This window comes from Coturnix japonica, chromosome Z, assembly GCF_054131305.1.
Source record: "Coturnix japonica strain WE chromosome Z, WE-NBRP24, whole genome shotgun sequence".
Classification (NCBI taxonomy): domain Eukaryota; kingdom Metazoa; phylum Chordata; class Aves; order Galliformes; family Phasianidae; genus Coturnix; species Coturnix japonica.
This window is the reverse complement of record NC_140702.1, coordinates 65,379,585-65,400,061: the sequence shown is the minus strand read 5'-3', so window position 1 is coordinate 65,400,061 and position 20,477 is coordinate 65,379,585. Positions and strand designations below refer to the sequence as shown.

At 45.7% G+C, this 20,477-nt stretch overlaps 1 protein-coding gene across 5 annotated transcripts in view; it reads right to left on the bottom strand.

Moving 5' to 3' along the window:
• Nucleotides 1-18,317, bottom strand: part of PDZD2 (PDZ domain containing 2) — a 185,488-nt gene extending 167,171 nt beyond the window's left edge. For 4 of the 5 annotated variants that reach the window (XM_085528506.1, XM_085528508.1, XM_085528509.1 and 1 more), the window contains exon 1: nucleotides 18,164-18,317. The gene's annotated coding sequence lies outside the window, so the exon portion shown is untranslated. Of the gene's footprint in view, nucleotides 1-2,160; nucleotides 2,297-18,163 lie in introns of those variants that run through there. The other variant, XM_085528507.1, reaches the window with a different exon arrangement.
• Nucleotides 18,318-20,477: the final 2,160 nt, after the last annotated feature.

The following is a 20,477-nucleotide window of genomic DNA, read 5'->3' as shown; positions in this document are numbered from 1 at the left end:
TAGCCCAGCATCCAGCCCAGTGTGCCTGGTTTGCTGGGAACTGCTTAAAACAAATGTCCAGTTGAGACCCAGAACAAGGTTCACCCTTATACAGAGTGGTTTAATTTCATTTACAATTTCCATAGGTACATTTGGTGGTATGGATGAAGTGTATTACACTCCAGAAAACGTTGGCTTGCAATCCACAGATTTCAGTGTTGTGTTGCAAGATGTATTTATTGCAGCAAAGAACTGTTGGCAAATTTAACATTACTCATGCACAGTCTGTATTCCCTTCAGTGCACAGGAGACAGAAGGGAGCTCATGTCTTCTAAGTTTAGGATGGTAAGGAAGATTTCTTCCGAGCCAAAATCCTCCTTAAAACTGTAAAGTAACTATGTGACTTACCAGTTCCAGGGTCGAGTAACAAAGTAAATGCTCCTGTTGTTACATCACTTTAAGTATCCTCTTTAATTTTTATACTGCATTTATATTTATATTACATTTTTATTCAATAATAAGACAGTTCGTTAAAAATCTGTTCTCTGCAGGAAAGTCCCTGATGGTAACAGCCTTCTTTAGAGGCTGATGCTGCATGTGCTACTACTGGAAGAACAGAATCTGTCACTCAGGTCCTCAGCCTGGCTGCTTCCCACAGGTTCTTGGCTATAGATGTGTAGATCCATAGGTTTTCTATGAATTGAGGTTTTAAAATTGCTATTTATACCACTGCAGCTAGAATAGAACAGTTCAGCTACAGATTAATGAGAGGTAACAGTTACTGAATGTGATGATAGTCCAGATGGTAAAGCTGTTATCTAATCCAGATGATAAACTTGTACCATCTCTGTTGAATTCAATCAGTTATAAACAGAATGAGTCAAAAGGAGACAAAGAGATAGATATAGATGTATTTTACCAACTGTTAGCAAATCCTAGAGCCAACAGTTGCATATACTGGAATTCTACAGCTTTGCCAGCCATGGAACTAGATTCCACAGAGGTGCACCCCTCAGTGCTTCCACCCATGCTGGGGTGGAACACAAGAAGTCACCTTTCCCCATTAGGCAGTGAACTGACCGTGTGAAGCTTCTTCCACACACAGCCACAAGAAATCCCGTCCCCAAAATCCTGTCTTAGTGCTGCCTCTGAGGAAGATGCTCCAAGGAAAAGAGTTTCATCCATGGGCCCTATGCACCCTCCTGCCCACACAGCTGTCTCGTGGGCATCCCAAAACCATACAAGCATTGCATTGCACTGGCCCAAATGCCAAGGACAGTAAGTCCTGGCCATACTTGCAGATGGCATCCCTGCAGGTGGGAACACTGCTCCCGGAGGTGGCCTTGGGTCCTCCCTTAATCGCATGGGGAACACACACGGAGATGAGATAAAATGTTCCAGCCAAAGACAGACCTTGAATCCCTTTTAAAATCCAGTAAGATTTCTGTCTTTTTCTATCACTATTATTTTTTTCCACAAATGACATGGAATTTGTGAAATCACTTGGATGCTTCTAAAAACTTCAGGCACTGTTGGAAAAATCCCAAAAGAAAAGGGGGGGGGGGGAAAAAAACTAAAAAAGAAAAAAAAAACAGGAGAGCCACTGTCACTCACTCAAAGACTATAGTACAAACTGCATGCTTCAGAGACGTGCTTTAAAAAGCCACTGCTATAGCCAGGGGCTTTGGAGCCTAAGACCTCACTTTGCATAAGCCTACCCCATTTCAGATCTTTAGTTATATCATGAAAACCATAAGGGGGAAAAGAAATATTTCCCTGACATGCAGTAGGAATATAAACACGCGGTTATTTGAAAGGCTGTACAAAGGTTAAGCCCTTAATCCTTTTAATCCCGGCGACAAACAAACAAAACCCCATCCCAGGCTGCGGAGCACTGCCGGGTGCGCCAGGTCTCTGGTGGGGGATCTCCCCACTCAGTGCCACAGCAATGGAGGAGCCTCCAGCTATAGAGCTGCTGCAGAAGAAATAGAGACATGCATGTTTTTATTCCCAGTTCTTTAGAGCTTATTACGGGCAATTTGGCAGGCTAGCCTCACATCCCAGTGAGAAGGGTTTAACTCTTAGTCCATAACACCAAGGTTACTGGATTTCCAGGTCTGCTGGCTGAGCCAGCAGTGCTGCCCTCTGATCAGCAGAACAGGTCCCGGGGATCCCTCTTACCTGTCACTGGTACGTCCAGCACCAAGATGAAGTCTCCTTGTCCGAAGTTCACCACAGGTGACCTGCAGGCCCTACTTAACTCCCCGCACAGCACACCGGCACTTGTGAACTGTCGCTGTCTCTTCCAGAAGATGCTCTGCGATGCACAGAGAAAACGCAGTTTCTCCTCATTAAAAGCAAGAGAGTTTGAGGCAGGGAAGTAATCACGCAGTAGCAGCAAGCAGCATCAGAATAGAAACTGCAGAGCATCTAGGGCCCGAGAGAGCTCCTCGTTCAGAACACCCTACAGAAAGCGCTTTGCTTGGTGCGGTGCATTCCCACATCTGTGCCACCCTCACAACATCAATGCAGGGTTAAATAGCTTTAGGACCTGATCTGGGCTTATCAGAATAACAGGAAATTTGTCCACCTATTTCAATGGGAATTGGGTCATGCTGCAACCACACATCTTAAATGAGCCGCAGGAAGGGTGACACTGATTTCAGCGGTAGTATTCATGTGATTCAAATTAGATATGTGGTTAAATACCTTTTGGAATCAAGTCTAAATGAAAAGTCTAACCCACCCATATGAGGAGAACATATAAATTACCATTCTCCTTTCCACCGTATACCTGACCACAAAGTGGTGAGCCACCACTTTATTTGCACGTTCCCCCAAAGACAGCTACCACAGCTGAGGGGCTGTAATTAAAATCCACATTTGATCTCAAAGTTTTTCTCACTTTTTCTGTACTTGCCTTGTGGTAAAAGCCACTCAGTGCAAATTCTGTCAGTTTTGCCAAGAGTTGCTGACCATGATATAAACTACTTCAGCAGTGCACAGATAAGCCAACAGAAGTGTTAACAGCCTCGATACAGCCTGGCCCTTGGCAAGAATTTGTGACAGTCTTTTTGGAATCAAGCAGTCCCCTCTCTCCTCATTTCAGATGCTCTCTAGGATGTGGCAACAGCTCCCTCACCCTCACCCTGGTCTGCTACAAGGACTGGACCTCAGCCCTCACTCCAAGCAGAAGACAGGCTGGAGACACAGCGACAAGGCAGTGAGGCATGTGAAAGCTGTTGGGCTGTGGGATGTCCTCTGGTTATTAGACTAGTTGTTCACACACACAAATAATCCTCACAGTGGTGCAGGGCATCACTGTTGTACTACTCTGTGCATCCCTGCAGCAACCAGAGCAGCAGATCACACACAGAGAGGAGAATGTGAAAAGCAGAGGAAAGATGCAGGCAGAAATGACAATAATAAGCCAAGAGACCCCACTGCACAAGGACAGAAAATGAACACAAAGGCTCTAACCTCTACTCATGGGACAGATGCTGAGCAAATTCAAAGGGATATGAGGTGGCACAGAGAGCTGCTGTTCTGCACAAGTCTCATCTGTCTCTGGTCTCAGCAAATTCTGCTTTAGCGTGTTATCAGTTTGAGGTGATATGAGCAGCAAAGAGATAAACTAGATGAGAGGGAAAAAAACTCACAACACACATCCTCATTCATAATATGGCCCTGAGTTACTGTTAGTATAGTGCTGCCTCTGCCATGAGCACAGCAGGCATCTGATCTCATTCTACACAACAGCAAAGGTCACTGCAAAATTACAGCTCAGTCTGGGGTCAGTTAAAGGTAAAATAAAAGATGTATGGCCAATGCAGATCCTTTTGGAAGCAAATGCCCCTCTCCCAGCCCCAGCACAGAAGTACCACCTCCCCAGTTTTCATCCCATCTGCACTACACCTAAGAGCTGTCTGTTACATGCATCAGAATAAGAGCTCCTGTAAAACCAGGAGAAAAGGGGGAATGACTGTAGCAGACGGGAAAGGGAGCAAAGAACGCTAGAGGCCAAGAAAACCCCTTATTTAGACTTTCTACATGAAGACCAACAGTGCCACGTGCTTGCCAGAGTGCTGACAACATTTCTATCCCTGGCAGCTCGCAGGGTCTCAGTCCTTGGGGCCACGTCATTTCACTTCCCACCCTGCTTTCCCTCAGCCCCATAAATTTCATCTCCATTCTGGCAGCCAGTAGCTCAAGAGTATGACAATTAAAGATTAATGCTATAAAAGCATGGAAAGTTGAAAAATCCAGATTTCTGAATGTCATGCCAGACATATTCATTTTTAAACTTTACCCTTGTGGTTTAAGACACCAGGCCAGGAGTGTCACTTTTCCCCAGCAGACTACAAATGCTTTCTTCCTTTCAGCTGCCAACTAGCTCTGTGGGCTTATATATTTTTTCTTTATTTAATTATTCACTGTAATACATGAAACATTAAGCAGCTTCTTTCCACGGAGAAATGCACGCTGCTTCCCAATGACAACATGCTAAGCAGCCTTAATAGTGGGAATAAGAAAATGAGCTTAGTAGAACAAAAGGGAAAAGAGCAGGAAGAATTAGAGAAGTTAGGAGAACCTAGGATTTACTGACACAAAAAGCCAAGGCTTCATTTCAAGTAAAATCATTCACAATCGGCTGACCTGGGAAATTAAAACAAAAAGACTTTTCAAGCAGAGTATGTTTTCCGATAGGGATTTTGGACTAGAATATTCATCTTTCCCAGTGTTTACAGAGATCAGCCAGCACGGAGGAAGCCACAGATGCAGTGCTGAGATACGGAATACTGAGTTGTGCTTTCTTGATTGCTGCAAGAAAAGCGTCTTCTCCAGAAGCACTGGAGTTAAAGGCTGAAGTCATTAATGAAAGACGGTCCAAGCCACAATTTTTCCTGTGAAAACCAGGCTGCACACACAACTTCCAGCTTACGCTCCTCTTCACTTAATGTCTTCAGCAGCAGCAAAGAGATGGTCTCATCAGGTTACAGCACAGCCCCATCTCCTGCCAGTATCTCACCATCAACCCAGACAGAACGACCTTGTCGACCTTGCCACTGTCGCTGGTTTTGATGAAACCTTTTATCCTGCCCTTGAAAATCTAGGTAGGATTGCGGGGGTGAGAGGATTTTCCTGACTTTGCTTTTTATTTGTTGGGTCACAGAGGTAAAATCATCTCTGTTTGATTATTTAAAGCTGTTGGCTGCAGGGATAATCTGTGCATTAGCATCTGTGTGGTGGGTTGCTGGTTGCACAGCTACCAGCAAATTCATAGCTGGAAGCAAAGAAGTCACTTTGCAGAGCACTTCAGAACAGAAGAACGAATGCACAGGACAAACACAGCCTCATGCAGAAGCTGTTTTGTGCGATAATAAATCCTTTCATCGGGATGGCTGAGCCCCAGCCGTGTCCTCCTGCTGCTCCCCCCACATAGCTACAAGTAGACAAAGATCCCAAGCAAAGGCCAGAGCGTTAACTCCTGTAGTCACAACATTCATCTCCTTCTGCCTTCCCCAGTGCAGACAGCCAGAAGCACAGCTCAAACCAGTAGGTTCCAGGAACTCCACTTAGGAGCTACAAACCCGCTGTCAATAACTTAAGTAGTGTTAGTTAGCCCGGGGCTCAGGGGGGCTCAAAGCCCCTGCCCAGCAGACACAGCTCTGGGAGAGGTGAACAATGGACCTCCTCACCATGGACAAACTTTTGGAGGACAAGTACTGCTGGAGACAACTCTATCTAAACTCTTTATCTGCTAATTCTCCAAGCAAAGGCTCCCTGCCCACTTGTGTGCAGACCAGAGCCATAGCAAGCCACTCCTTTCTGAGCAAGGACATTTATGTCTGCAGATTTTACTTTGGGGATTTTCCCTCTTCCTACATTGTTTTTTTTCTCTCTGTCTGCAGCTGCTGAGCTTCAGTCCCGGCCCAGAGGTCACCGGCCACGATGTTGGAGTCAGCACAGCACTGGATGAATTTCAGGTTTATACAGAACAGACATCATCACCAAACAGCAGGAAACTCAGAAAGGATAGCAAAGGATGCGAGACATCCCAGCAATGGGAGTGACAAGAAGCAGAGATCCACAATACATTTCTTGCCAAAAATCTGCATCTGGGAGCAGAGGGGAGCATCATCACACACAACAGACTTTCACTGTGCTATCTCTTCCTTTCTGTTTGGCTTAAGAAGGAACAGAGGCATGATACCATTTAAAATATAATTTAGAGATAGTTTATCTGATAGTTTTGCTATCACCATACAAGTGTTTTAGTATGGTACGTGACTGCACACACACATAGGCAATATCCACATAACCATAACTGCATGAAAGATCTTTAGGCACAATTGATAATATCTGGAACACATTAAAGGGGGGGGAGAATATATAGTTCCCTCAGCAGCTGTACTACTTTTCTCAGTCTTTACTAATTAACATACATTAAGGAGGCACCAACAATCACAGACCCAAGGTCATGTTTAGCTTCCTTTTTAACCAAGGCACAGAACAGTATCTTCAGCATCCACAACACGGCAGTCTCAAGTGTCACACAGCTAAAACTTCAAAGAGTTTCTTTGCCATAAGCCTTTCTTTCTTTTTTTCTTTTTAATCGCAGTGTTAATGAATATGGCACCTTTACAGAGTGATCGTCTAATCTCTGCTACCTCTGGTATCCTTCAGCCCTTCTTGGATCTGGGAGCTGCCAACCCAAGTCATTCCTCACCCCAGTGCCTCCCTGCCCTCCGTTTCAAGCCCTCAAAAACCAAGCAGGCTGTTGGCTCCCTTCCTTCATGCACACTGCTAACAGAGTGATAATTTGCATTACAAAATACACTGAAGTTTTGCTCCCAAAGGCAAGCAATAAAAACCACTCTGCAGCACCCCCAACATTCCTGTTGCCATCCTCCCTACACTTTAAAAGCCATCTCTGAGGCGCAATCAGTTTTTATACCTTCCAGTAAATCATTTAAGACAGCTCTCTCTGCATATTACCTTAAAGAGTTAAAGATTACAAGGCTTGTATTGTCTCATGATGAGAAAAGAGACAGACAAGGCAAATGTTTTATTTACGCTTTAAATTAGATGCAGAAAGATTCATAAACGGATTAATTTTAATTAGTGTCCTCATTTCATTAAAGAAAAAAAAAAAAACTAAAAAAAAAAACTAAGAAGCATGCCTTAAAATTAATGCACTACTACCATGCATCTTAGCAAAGCCAAGTCTCTGCTTGTTTTAATGCCCTTTTGCTGATTAGAGGTTTTTTTATTATATATCAAAAGCAACCCTGGAACAGTTATTTTAAGAAACTGTGCAGGAATTAAGCACGAGATAAATATTTTCTTGTGTTCTTTAACAAGGCTGCCCCCGAAATCACTATCCTGGAGGGTTAATGTTTGTGCCATGGCCCTCGTGTATTACCTTGCAGAACCATGGGGTCAGGCTCTCCCTCCAGTTTCAGTCCAAGGAAACTCACTGCTGTTCATCAAGCCAAAGCTATGTATCAGCTCCAAACCAGAAGCATTTGAATAATGGTTCAACATTTGTCTGTCCTTGAACTGTTTCTCTAGTGGCTGCAGAAATTAGATTCCATGCAGATAAAGAGCAGGTGCAGTACCCAAGCAGATTTCTAAAAGACCACATTTGATGTCTTGACATTTACGTTATATTTCATTAGAGCACGAAGCAGAAGTGGAATCACTAAAACCCAGCAAGTGCAAGAAATACTTATCTTGCTCTTCTGGAGCTCACTATTCCATACACTGGGTGCCTGAGTTGCAGGTGCCAGCTCCCCCCGACAGGAGAGTTACCAACCACCCACCTTCATTCCCATTTCTCCATGCTGCCCTGCACAAACAGAAAGATGTCAGAGGCTCTACATAGCACACAAAACATGTAAGAGACTCTCAAGTGGTCTGCTATCTCCAGGGTCACAAGACTCAGCCCAGCTCCTTATAAACCAGTTTGCTTCCTGCCTCTTAACACTGTTGACATTTTATGGCTACCTCTGTATATGCACTCTCCCCAGAACACAGCCTCCAGCTGTCATATGGGTTGTTTCTTCTTGCCTACATTCACAGGCTCAATGTTAGGAGAGGGATCTCAAACAGAGCAGCCTCCCTACCTGCCATTTCCTAATCAAGCCCCTGCTCTTTCCTGAGCTAGGAATGGGCTTGAGATGAACACCCCCACAGTTATCATGCCAATGCCCACCACATCCACCAGTTGGTGCCAATGTCCACATCATCTGCAAAGAACCAAGGGAAGATATAATATCACATTTTGAGGCAACTGCAGCAGGAGGATACGATCTCTAGGTATCACCACATGATGTAGATGATCTCCCCTTCCCCCGGTGAGTTTACTTCTACTCCAGCAAGCATGCACACAGTCCAGGTAGGCAGGCACTACATAAAACCCACGGCCATTTCAAAGGGTGACATGTTGTGACACCAACAGAATCTGAACAAACACCTTAGGATATCAGAGCTGTGAATGATAGACTTGTGTAGGCTGCAGCCTTGCACCTTCCTGTGCTTCGGGACACAGAGAAGTGACAATTTCCCTCTCAGCTTGATGAAAGTAAAATCTGAAGCGGGCAGCAGGGGGAGAAACAAGCTGGGCACTAAGCCCCTTATTAATTAATGCATGTTTTGAAAACGAAATGCAACCGTGCACTCATTTCTGCTGGTTTCCAGGAGCTTTTGTGACCTTAATAATTCATGTTTATGCAAGCTATTTATAATTTTAAGCAGTTGTTTCATTTCATGTAGATTTTGTCCATTACATTTAACTGAGATGAATATATCTAACTGTGAAATGAGGTTGGTCATAATACTCAAAGAGAAGCTTTCCGCCCTCAAAATCGCAGTGTTTTTACAAGGACAAACAAAATTAACAGCTTTGTCTGAACTAATTTTCCATCAATTACTGACACAGACAATGTAAGAAAGGGAAAAAATACACACACACACATATATTTTTTTTTTTCCCAGAGTCATCCTTCCCCTTTCCTTTTCATGTTTTGTCAGCTTTGGTATATTTCCTATACCATAAACTTTCATTGTTTCTTAAGCACGTAATTGGTGTGTCCTGTCCTGTCTGTTTTTTTTTTTTTTGTTTTTTGTAGCAACAGATTAAGAGGATTAAGGGGGGGACTACAAACACCAAAGCGATGAGGAGAACTGAGAGGCAGGTAGAGCTCCTGAGACCACCTTCTCATTCATGCTTTGGGTAACAATTTGGGCTCCTGCAATGCACAGTGCTACACAGCAAGAGGACTGCCTCCCTGCTGCAGCACAAGGAAAAGGCTCTCTTCCATGCTCATCACTGCAGGGCACACAGTTCTTCAGGGCATCACTTCAGGTGGTTGCTCCGACTGGGTGGTATCTTATCACTGACTCACCAGGAAGCCCAAAGAAAGCATGCCAGTATCTGGAAAAGGCAGTTGTCTACAGAATCAAAGTTTTCATAAACCTTTCCTGATACATCCAATCAGTCCATCCCTATCCCGTCCTTCAAACAAACAAATGGGTCTTAGAAAATCTACATTTACTTTGTGTCAACACAAGTTTGACCACTCTTCTCAACTTTACTTCAGAATTTGGACAGAATTAAGGGAGCTGAGAATCTGCTCTTCCCAGCCAGCTTCAGGAAGGAGACAAGGACGTTGTTGTGAAAGGTCACCTCTCCCAAATGCTGGCAACTTGTGCATGTTGCTATGCCAAGTATAGACTGGAAGCTCTTCTGTAAAGACTCTTGGTTTTTAGCCTGATTCCATTTAAACAAGTTCTTATTTTAAAAATTCAGCACTTCATTTCAACTGGAATTGCAGTTTGTCCCTCGATATAAATTGCCAAGTACAGGTTGCAGCTGTACCTCTGTACCTCCCAGCAAACAGAAAGTTTCCATCTGTGGCAGAAGAAGAGTGAACCATCCCTGCAGTGCCAGCAGCTTAACAAAATAAATAGAAGAGAACTGAAAGAAAAAAGAAGGCTGTAGGAGCCACAGGCTCCCTGTGCCAGGTTTGCTCTGGCACTAGCAGAAATGGGCCCCAGTGGGTCATTTTTTCCATAAATAAGGGATGTGGGCACTTGACACAAGCTACCCAAGTGTCAGTTCCCACTGCACCAACTTCAACAAGCCAGCTGCTTCCCTGGTCCATGTTGCCAGGTGGGCTCAGACAATCACAGACCAAAGGGAAAAGCTGTTTTCAAGTCCAATCTTCCATAGAAGAACTTAAGTTCAGTTTGAAAGACAGTCATTTCTGTTGTGCTTCCAGCATTCATCAAATTAGTGTTTCAACTAACAGTTAAAAGAATAGCAATGTGATTGGTCTTAGCAGCTTACAGTAGGTCTCAGTACAAGTTAGAACCCTTTCCTTCCTCACATCCACAACAGAAGTCAATGAATCCAGGCTCAGACCTGTGGGTAGGAGCACACAGTGGTATCATTTCCTGGAGCTAAAATCAAGTCCAGCGTCTTGACTATCAAATAATACTTAAAGTTCAAAAAGTTTCCTAACATTTTTCTGTATTTCTTTCTGTGCTTTAGGATCCAAACTAATAGTTTTAATCAGTGTACATTAGGTACACAGAAGAATCAACATCCAATCCAAGGTCCACCGGATTTAAAGGCATCCTAACTTATCTTTACTTATCCTTAAGACTAAACACTGAACACCAAGGAGAGACATTAACAGAAATCATGCTGTATCTCCCAACCCATAATGCTCACTGCACTCCACCACAGTGATCACCTCTGTGCTACCATCCCATCCACAGGAGGTATTAAAAGGCTGCAGATAAAATCGTTAATCACAAAGCTGGCTATTTCAAAGAAAGAAGCAGTCTCTATTTTTCCAGAGTCTCTGTACAGATAAAACCCACTACTGTATCAAAGGAGCACTCCAAAGAAGAAATATCCTAAAGGATTTCTACATCCCTCATGCTGACCCGTCATTCGATGGCTGGACCTGGACGGTTGGATGGCTGTCCCTCGGTATAACATCTCATGTTTCACTAACACTCCCAGTTAAGTTTCTTCCACAGTTTTCCATCCTCTCTGCCCCAAGCCTGTAGCATTGCCTGGAGTTACTGTGGCCAAAGTGAAGTACCCGGCTCTTGGTCTCAGTGGACTTCATCCCATTGGCCTCCACCCAGCAATTCAGCCTGCCCAGATCCCCCTGCAGGTTTTTCCTACCCTCTGGCAGACTGACACTTCCTCCCAGCGTGGTGTCATCTGCAAACTTACTGAAGGTGCACCCAGGTACACCACTCATCCAGGTATTCCATAAAGATATTGAACAGGGCAGTCCCCAACACCACCCCCTTGGGAACAGCAGTCAGTAATACAAATCTGAAGTATCAAATGATTTAAGAGAACGTACTCCAGACAAATAGGAGTAACTCATTCCCGAGAATCAAAATTAATTGGAGGAGGAAGAATATTTTCATTGATATATCTCTAGACTATAAAGTGGCACTTGAGTGACAGGCAATTACACATCAAGCAGCTTCTACTGAACTGCATACAGCAGCACAGATATAGAAGGAAGAAGAAAAACAAACCTAAATTCACCACAAAATAAAATTTATGTGCACTGCCCATATGATCAATGTAAATAACCACAAATATTTGCATTAAAATAGTGCAGTAAATAATCACCCCACAGCTGAGACATTTACAGCCACACTGGTAAATACAATTCTTCTTTTTCAGAGAGGGTGGTAATTCATTAAACCACTCAAACAATACAACTTGCAATCAGCAGTCATGCTTTAATTAGGAAGGATCCTACTGAAAGCAAAGCAAAAGGCAAGATGACCCAGCAGGCCCATCCCATCCTGATTATCCAGGAGCTGTCATTCACCATCCTTACTGCTATCAACTTAATGGAGGTTTAAGTCCTTTGATGAACATGCTGGCATGGCCTGAAATAAAAGGCTGTGGGCCAAGGAAAGCTCATTACACCCAACTCCCCATTGCCCCACAACTATCAGGAGTAACAGAACACCAACTAGAATAACCCATTTGTGCCACCCACTTGTTCACTTAATTTATTTCCTTCCAAATGAGCTAAGGGACAGAAATTGTGTACAGGTTCACAGCTTTATTCAGAGGAGAAGAGGAAAAAGTCTGTTACTCCATGCAAGAGGTAAGGTGGATTGCTGATGGAGCAGGCTGTGCCACATCTCATCCCGCAGCCCAAGCCCCATCATATTAGCAAAGATATATCCTTGCTCAGCTCCTCATCACAAGTGGAAGATTAAAATGCAAGCAGTATGCAGTGGTGTGGATGGGATACTCTGTTTTCCTGCTGCAATTCCTAGAAGAGTGAAGGGCAGGAAAAGTGATTTAATCTCTGCTGCTGGTTCTGGAGCACAAACTGAAAGTTGCCCCAAAGTTAGCTCACCTACATGGCTGTACTGCCAGATAATTATGGTTAGCAAGTTCCCAGCAGAAAGAACTATGGATGCTCAAAACTGCACATTTGGGATACAGATGACCACACAAAAGCTAATCACTCTTGGAAGTTTCAAATCCTTCAAACTTGATCATTTAAGGAAGAATGTAGGACCAGGATTCATATTCTAAAATGAAACAGCTGATTAATGCCTCATACCTGTCCCCACTTGTCATCTGACAACCTCCACAGCGGTGTTTCAGCATGGGCATGACAGGGACTTTGGTCTTCGAATAAGGTCTGCTGCCATCAGAGCTCCTGCTGGCTGGATGAAAGCCATGCACTAGAACAAGCATGGTGCTCCCACATGTCCCCTTCACTCTCTACCAGCACAGCAGACACAGAGGAGCTGCTGAGGCTGCATCATTGCATCAGAGCGTTAGGTTTGCATTAAGCAAGCAAAGCCATTAGGCTTTGGGTTTTGGCACAGCTTCGGATAAAATCTTTCCCCAAACCCACCATTTTGAAGTCTTTCTTTTTAATTTTTTATTATACTAACACCAAGATATTGCAACCGATCACCCTCCCTGATCATCCCAAGACCACCACAATGACTAAAATACATAACTCAGTATTACAATTATTATTACACCCCACACTACCAGGCAACACTTTTGCTCTTGGAGAAGAAAGAAGCAGCAGGGCATTAACCTGAAGTTGTGGTCAGACAGTGATGATTGATTTATACAGCTGCTACACCTGAGCCACAGCTGGAGGTGAGGGGAACCTTGCTCCAGTGGAACACAGGCAGCATTTTACCCACCTACCCTGGAGCACTGTTGAGAGCACTGCTGAACTTCCAAGACAGCCTTTTAGGGGATGATGGTACTGATGAGATGGTATACCTTAGCAGGTGTAACCACAGTATTTGCAGAAGAGTAAGCATCTGGACTGCTCCGATGCAGATATCAAACACCCGAGGGGCAACAGCAGCATGTTTTCCCTGAAAGACAACTGCCACCAGAGAAGGTTCAGCATCTGTTTTAACTGGGCCTCACTCTGTCAATCTTCTGGGCAAAGCCTGTTTGTCTGAGACTTTGGGAAGCGTGAAGTGAGCATCAAAGCTCTCCTTCATTTTGTAGGTCAGGGAGGCTTTGGGGTTGGTGCAGTGTCAGTTTGCATTTATTCTGCAAAGTGCGCTTCAATTTTTCATTTTAACAGCACCTACAGACTTTGATTGAAATAAATAATGAACCGATTTGTATCATGGATCTAAGAATCACTCTCTTCTGGTCCCCATCACGGATGGGATTTTCTTGCCAGTGACAAGCGTTAATGCATTTATGCCCTACTTTCGCACGGTGGAAGGCACGATTGAAGTGTCAGGAAGGAAGGTTAGCGCTGCTTTTTCAGACTGCTCCAGTCAGCCTCAGCAGTCCATTTCAGATGAAAACATCCCGACAGAGCACAGGCTGAAAGGAGCCTGGGTTTTAAACAGCACAGCAAAAGTCTTTTGTGTTGAATATGATTAAAAAGTAAGAGTGAATAGATTTCTCTCCTGTCTGAGATGGGGAGGATGGCTCCGCTCTGTCAAACCGTGGGATTTTTTGCAGAGCGGCGGAAGTTTCACACATCTTTAATGCAGTTACAGGCGCTTTTTTTTCCTACACTTCCCCCGTTTTTTCTCTTCAGAAGATCACCCAGCACAAATCCTGGCTGCCACCACCCCACTTCTGGGAGCTGACAGAGGATGCCTGACCATCAACCACAGTGTGACCCAAAGCACCAAGCAAAATCAACCAAATCCAAAACCCACTAAGGTCTTGAGTGACCCGTTCCAGCTGTGTGAAAAAACAACATCATTTTAATAATGGGCAGTCACTCACTCGGGGAAAAAAAAAAATCAATTACCAAAAGCAGCCTCACTGCCATTTCAAAGTTTTGCCAAATTAGTTTAATACAATTCCATTTCAAGAGGAATATAGATTAAGCACACACAATAAGCCACCCAGGTATTAATCCCCTTTGCTAACTGTAACACTGCAGGGAAAATTAATCAAGTGCTGGCCACAGCAAACAGTAATGAAATTACAGTGCAAGTGGCACAGCTACCACCAGGCTCTAGCAATGTATTTGGGAGGCTGCACTGAAGGGAGCCACGGCAATTAGCGGGTGTGACAGGGGAAGCATCACCTTGTGGAATTACAGACCTGCTCCTGCCTCCTTCACGAAGATTTACAATGGCAAGACAGCAATATCAGTGTACCAATAATAGATCTGGAGTCCTTTTATAGCAGAAAATAATTACTACGTTTTTAATGGTGAGTAACCACAAATTAATTGAGTTCACTCATGCCACCTCTGTTGTTGCTGGGATTGCTACTGAAGAACTGCAGGCTGCCCCAGCCGGCACAATGCACGCAAACCTTGGGCTCTGTGCAAAGGGAACTGCACGAGACATGATGTCTTATGACATGGCGAGGGCCAGAACAGACTGCTCAAACCTCCAGGCTGAATGCATCAACCTAGTGAAATGTCTTGGTACCGCAGTTCTTAATGAAGAATACATAATGCAGGGCAGTGGTGCTTGGTCTGCCACAGATCTGTATTAAAGCACAATATTTGCGCAATCGCTTTTGTACAGAACCCAGTCAAAATTAGCCAGAAGAGCTGTTACTGCAGCACACAGGCAATGGGAGGAGAAGGAGGCGACTCAGCAACACGAAGCCATGGCACTTTGTTACAAGTCCATCAAGTCCACATTGGCTGTGAATTACAAAATGGGGACTGCGCTGCGCAACATACTGACTGCACAGAACAAAGCAGCTCATTAAATGGTATTGTTTCCAAAGAAACAAAACCCAAATTGCTTATTTGTTGCAGTTACTTGCACTCCATCAGCACACAGATACATCCAGCCTGGTGCCCAGCACACTGTGAAGCACAGTGCAAGGCAGTGCCTGGCTCCCACAAGGCCCGCAGCAGCCGGCTCATGCATGGACAAGTGGGTCAGACTCAGAAAAACACTCTTTTCTACTCTCTCTCTGCATATATTTCCCTACGTGCATATTCCTGTATACATTATAAGACTTATGCCATTAAGAGTGCACAGGATGTGCACTGCAGCCAAGTTAATATTGCTGTTGGAGCCCCAGCCCCTGCATTTCCTGACTTCGTGTTGCCTGGTTCAAAGTTTGTTGATTTTACTTTATTTTTTATTTTTTTAATTCTGCATTTGTCTAACAGAGTTTCTAAGAGGTTTGAACCCATTAGAGGTAAGAATGCTATGTTAAGCACCTATTGGCACCTGCAGGAAACCTGGCAGAAGAACAAGCCCTGTACTGATGGCAAGAAAGACAGAAACATCAGTGCAAAAATGTGTACAACACAGCAAAGCCATGTATGTTCAGCAATAAGACTCAGAAAAGAATTGTAGGAGTGACTTACTTGTATATTTCCATTGATAAAATCCACAGCTTTTGACTTAGGACAACCCAACTGACCTGCCAAGAGCCATGGCGTGTGACATATATAAGATTTATAGCTAAAACAGTGACAAAAACAAGAGCAAGATTTATTTTTTTTGCACAGATGTCATGACTCGGATTTTAAAGGCAGGATGCAGAAACTCATTTCTACAGAAAATAAATGGAACCGAGCATTTCACAACACTTGTGACGATGAACTAAGGCGGATGGACCTTGAGGTCCCATCACACACCGTGCACTCCTGCACACAGCCAGACTCCTGCCTACAGCCATTCCTTATTCTATGAAGCCACCAAGAACTGAACAAGACACCAACAACATAAAGACGTGCAACTCTGAAGTCCTCTGAAATGTGGCTCTTACAACACAGATGTTGGGCTTCAACAGCACTGCCAAACAACCCAACAAGAGACACCCACAAGCAGAGGTTGGTGCCGCTCTCCACTCCTCCAGCAAAGCTTTTCACATTACCTAGAGTAGTGATCCCCCAACATGGTAAAGGGGACATAAAAAAAGGCCTCACATCAGGAAAATCGGAGGACTTAGTTCTTTTTCTCACTTAATTAAAACAAAAAAAAAAAAAAAACCAAAAAAATCACATTCCGCTTCTGTAAAATGTTGGTGAGTTTTTAGAAGTGAAAGAATAGATTTCCTCTAGGCTAAGCATTGAATAATTTTAAAGAAAAAAAAAAAAAAAAAAAAAAAAGACTTCAAAGGCATGTTTTACATTCTATTTGCATTCAAGCATTTTGTTGTTGAGAAAATTAACTCAATAACGTTGCAGGTTGCATGTCTGCACACTGTGAGCTCAGCAGATGACTCCTCCAGTGCAAGGACTGCATAAGAGATGTAGAGGCCACTCTACAATCAGCAAAGTTGGTGAGTTCTCTGGAGGAAATAGCATCATCTTTGCAACTTGAGTGAACTCTGGGTGTGAAAGTGAGGGCTGCAAAGCACACAGCCACCTGCCTCAAAATGAAGGTAAAGGAACTTTGACCAAGCTTCACTATCTGCTCACAGCTGCTTCTTCTGCCAACAGCAAGTGAAATTCCTGAGCTGTGATGGCTGGAACCAAGAGGCTGATTTGGGACATCAGGATGGTGCCCCATAGTATCCCTGCAGCTCCCAAGGGACAGTGGTGAGGTGGCACTGAGATGTCCCTTCACTCGCCCTCCCAGCCAGCACAGGGACCTGACACACTGCCAAAGGATGATCAGGGAGGTTACTGCTATTTAAAAGGCTACCGAGGGAAAGCATGGAGGTTAACGGGATGGGCTGTATGAAGTTCATTTAAAACACTTTCAAAGGGGACCAAGAGTTTTCTGCAGTAAAGGACTACAGTCAGGGACCTTCAGACAGGTTGAACTGCGGACCTCTGCCGCCCAAGGAGGGGCAGCACAATTAACTTCAGAGCTGGAGGTCAGCTCCTGATGCTCTCCTCTAACTCATCTCATCCATAACTGCTCCCAGGCTTACAATATTGCACCTATCACGACCCGCTTTGTGTGGACAGGAGTATTTCACAGTGTAGAGAACTACTTTATTATTATTTGGGGGGAGGGGGGGGAGGGTTAGTGGTGAAGAGGGGGAGAGATCAGCCAGATGTTTCATGCTGATTTTATTACTCTGCTGCATGCAGGGGGGTGTTCTTATGTGACTGCACCCCTCTTGCTCATATCCCCAGCACCCTGGTGCACTGCAAGGCACTCACACACACGGTCATAGTGGGATCTAATCCACATCACAGGGAGACTGCATAAGGCAACATAGTAGGGTCAGAGCCCCTGCCGCCCTCCACGTGGATGCACTGGGGTCAGCAAAGCCAGCTCAGGGTCCCATCAGACCAGGGGATGAGCCCCACTCAACCAGGGATGAAACCACACCAATCCCTGGGGGATGGACCGACCCTGCTGACACCTGCGGGGCTGTGCCCCACCGACCACAGAAGGATGCGCCCTGCTGGCTGCGGGTCACAAAGTCCCTGGGAAAGAATCCCACCGACCCCGGGGGTTGGGGAGGAGAAGCACCCCAGTCCCTCGGCTGCGGCACGCACGCTACAGAGCCCCGCAGAAGGAGCCGCAGGCAACGGGGGAGGCGCCCACCGCCCCCTGGAGATGGACAGCCCGTGAGCACGCACCTCACCGACAGCCGGGGGATGCAGCCCACCGCTGCCGGGGGGGGCAGCAGTCAGCCCAGCGCAGCCCCGCACCGCACCGCTCCCCGCGGGAGCGAAGCCGCCACCGGGACCAGCACCGGCCGCCTCCCCGCTCCGCGCTCCCCACTCACCTCGGAGGAGCCGCGGGGCACTACGCACAGCCCCGATCCCTGCCCGCCCCTCAGGGCCGGCCGCCCCCCAGCCCGCTGTCTCTCCCTCTCCGCACCGCTCCGCTTCTCCGCGCTGCCCGCCCGGCCCGGCCCGGGGAGCGGCGGGGGCGGCCCCGACGGGGCGGGCAGCTCCGGAGCCCGGCGCGGGGCGGTGCCGCCAAACCCGCCCCGCCGGGAGCCACCCTCCCCCCCAGCCCCCCGCCCCGGGAGCCCGGTCCGGTGGTTCCCCCGGGGCAGGAGCTGAGCTGCGGGGAGCGGTGCCCGAAGCCCCCGCCTATGAGGGGAACGCAGCGTGCGGGGCGCGGTGTTGGTATTTTCGGATGTTCCCGAGACTGTTTCCCCTGTATTGCTTCTATCTCCGGTTCTCACTCAGCAGAAAGTGCAGTTTCCAAAGAGGGTTGAAATGAACATTGAATTTCCCATTTAAAAGAGATAAAACAACACCTTTCTTTTTTTTTTTTCTTCCCTTTTTATTTATTTTTTTTTCTTTAAAGTTCCTTCTTTATTCAGAACTTCATATTATTAAAGCAAAAACATGTTTTCCAATGTTGTGTTGCTTTTCAGGCTCACTTTTCCTGGCAGCACAAAAGGAAGCGGTCAGCAGCTCTGATTTCTCTCAAGCCAGAGTCCCTTCCTGACTTGCACCCTGTCCAAGGTTTACAGGCCTAACATTAAATCTTAAAAAGAGTTCAGAAGAACCAAAGAACCTCTGAAGGACTGCCTTTATGAAAGGCTGTGACAGGTAGCCACACACCAAGGTTCTCCACAACTCTCCTTTGAAGCTGATATCTCGCAACAGTGTCTGCACTGATCACATACCCAAGGCCAAAGCTGGGAGCAGGGTTACCTGGAGCTGCTTGGCAAAGCAGCAGCAGCAGCACCCATGGGATGCCCTGTGCCCTGCCAGGCCATTCTGAGTTCATTATTGGACCGATTCAATCCTCTGCTGTGATTTTTCCACTCTTTTTCCAGGGATTGGTCAGTAAGTAATGCTCTGTTTGTGATTTGTCCCTGTGAGAATGCCACGCTTACAGATCGGCCCTCCTGTTCCCAGGCAGCTCTGTGAAGTAGCAAGAAAGCAAGATGGGTGGGTGAGGGGGTGAAGCAGGAACAGCATACGTGTGTCCCCCACATCCCATAAGAAAATGCTATGAAGCACTGAGGGCCCAGGGCTCCTGCTGCAGAGCATTTGGCTCCAGGCAGGATCACACCAACAAAGCAAAGCTGGTGCTCATAACCAGCAGTTTTTCTGTATGCTTTTCAAGGCAGCTACTGACATTCAGTTCTGTGATGTAAATCTATCACTGCTTCTACTTCTTGATGTCAGGCTTAAAAGTAGAAAAGATACTACACTGCGTGCATTGGGTTATGTTAGGACAACAGGTAATGACAGGCTGCCAGGGAGATGGTGGAATCACCATCCCTGGAGATGCTCAAGAAACATGGAGGTGTGGCACTGAGGGACGTGGGTTAGTGGGCACAGCAGGGGGGCTGATGGTTGGACTGGGTGATCCTGGTGGTGTCCTCCAATCTAAATGACTCTATGATTCTATTCTGCAGATCTCTGTGGAGAGGTTGACTTTATTCACAGCTGAAATCAGGAATTCCAGAGGCTGACAGCAATATTTTACCCTCTATTTTTCTCCTGCTCCTCCTGATGGTTATACACCTCTTCTACAATGCGAGCATCAAAGTCCTGATTAAATGGGGGTTTCATGAGTATGGATCTCCCAACACTGATGGATCGGATTTGCAATATTTGTGTTTTGCATCCTGGCTGGATGTCGATAGCATTAGCAGCATTCTGTGTTTTTCTCGTACACCAGCTGGGCAGAGATTAAATCCACCCCTTGGCGTTATCCATGCTTCGCCACACAGTGAGTGCCCCACATCTTGTTTTATTTTGCTTTAGATGAGGTAACGATACTGAAAGGGAAACATCTCTCTGGATGCCAGAGGAACCTGGAAGAGGAGCTGGAGGAGAGAAAAGGGGAGACACTGGCAAAGCAGGGGGAAGATCGGTGTAAGCATATGGAGCAATATTCAGCTTTCAGGATGCAAATGCCGCTCCGATCATGTAATCCAGTGTGGCTGTATCAGCAAGACCACATTTTAGTGGTCTCTTCCCTGAAAGCTGGAGCACTTTCAAAGTCACGGTGCAGCAGATTTTGGTCATGCAAACAGCGTTTCATCCCAATGCCAACTTCAGCAATCTGTAATTTTGTCACAAGCAGCACTCTGACCTGACCTGTGGCAGTGTCCAGGCACCCAGGCA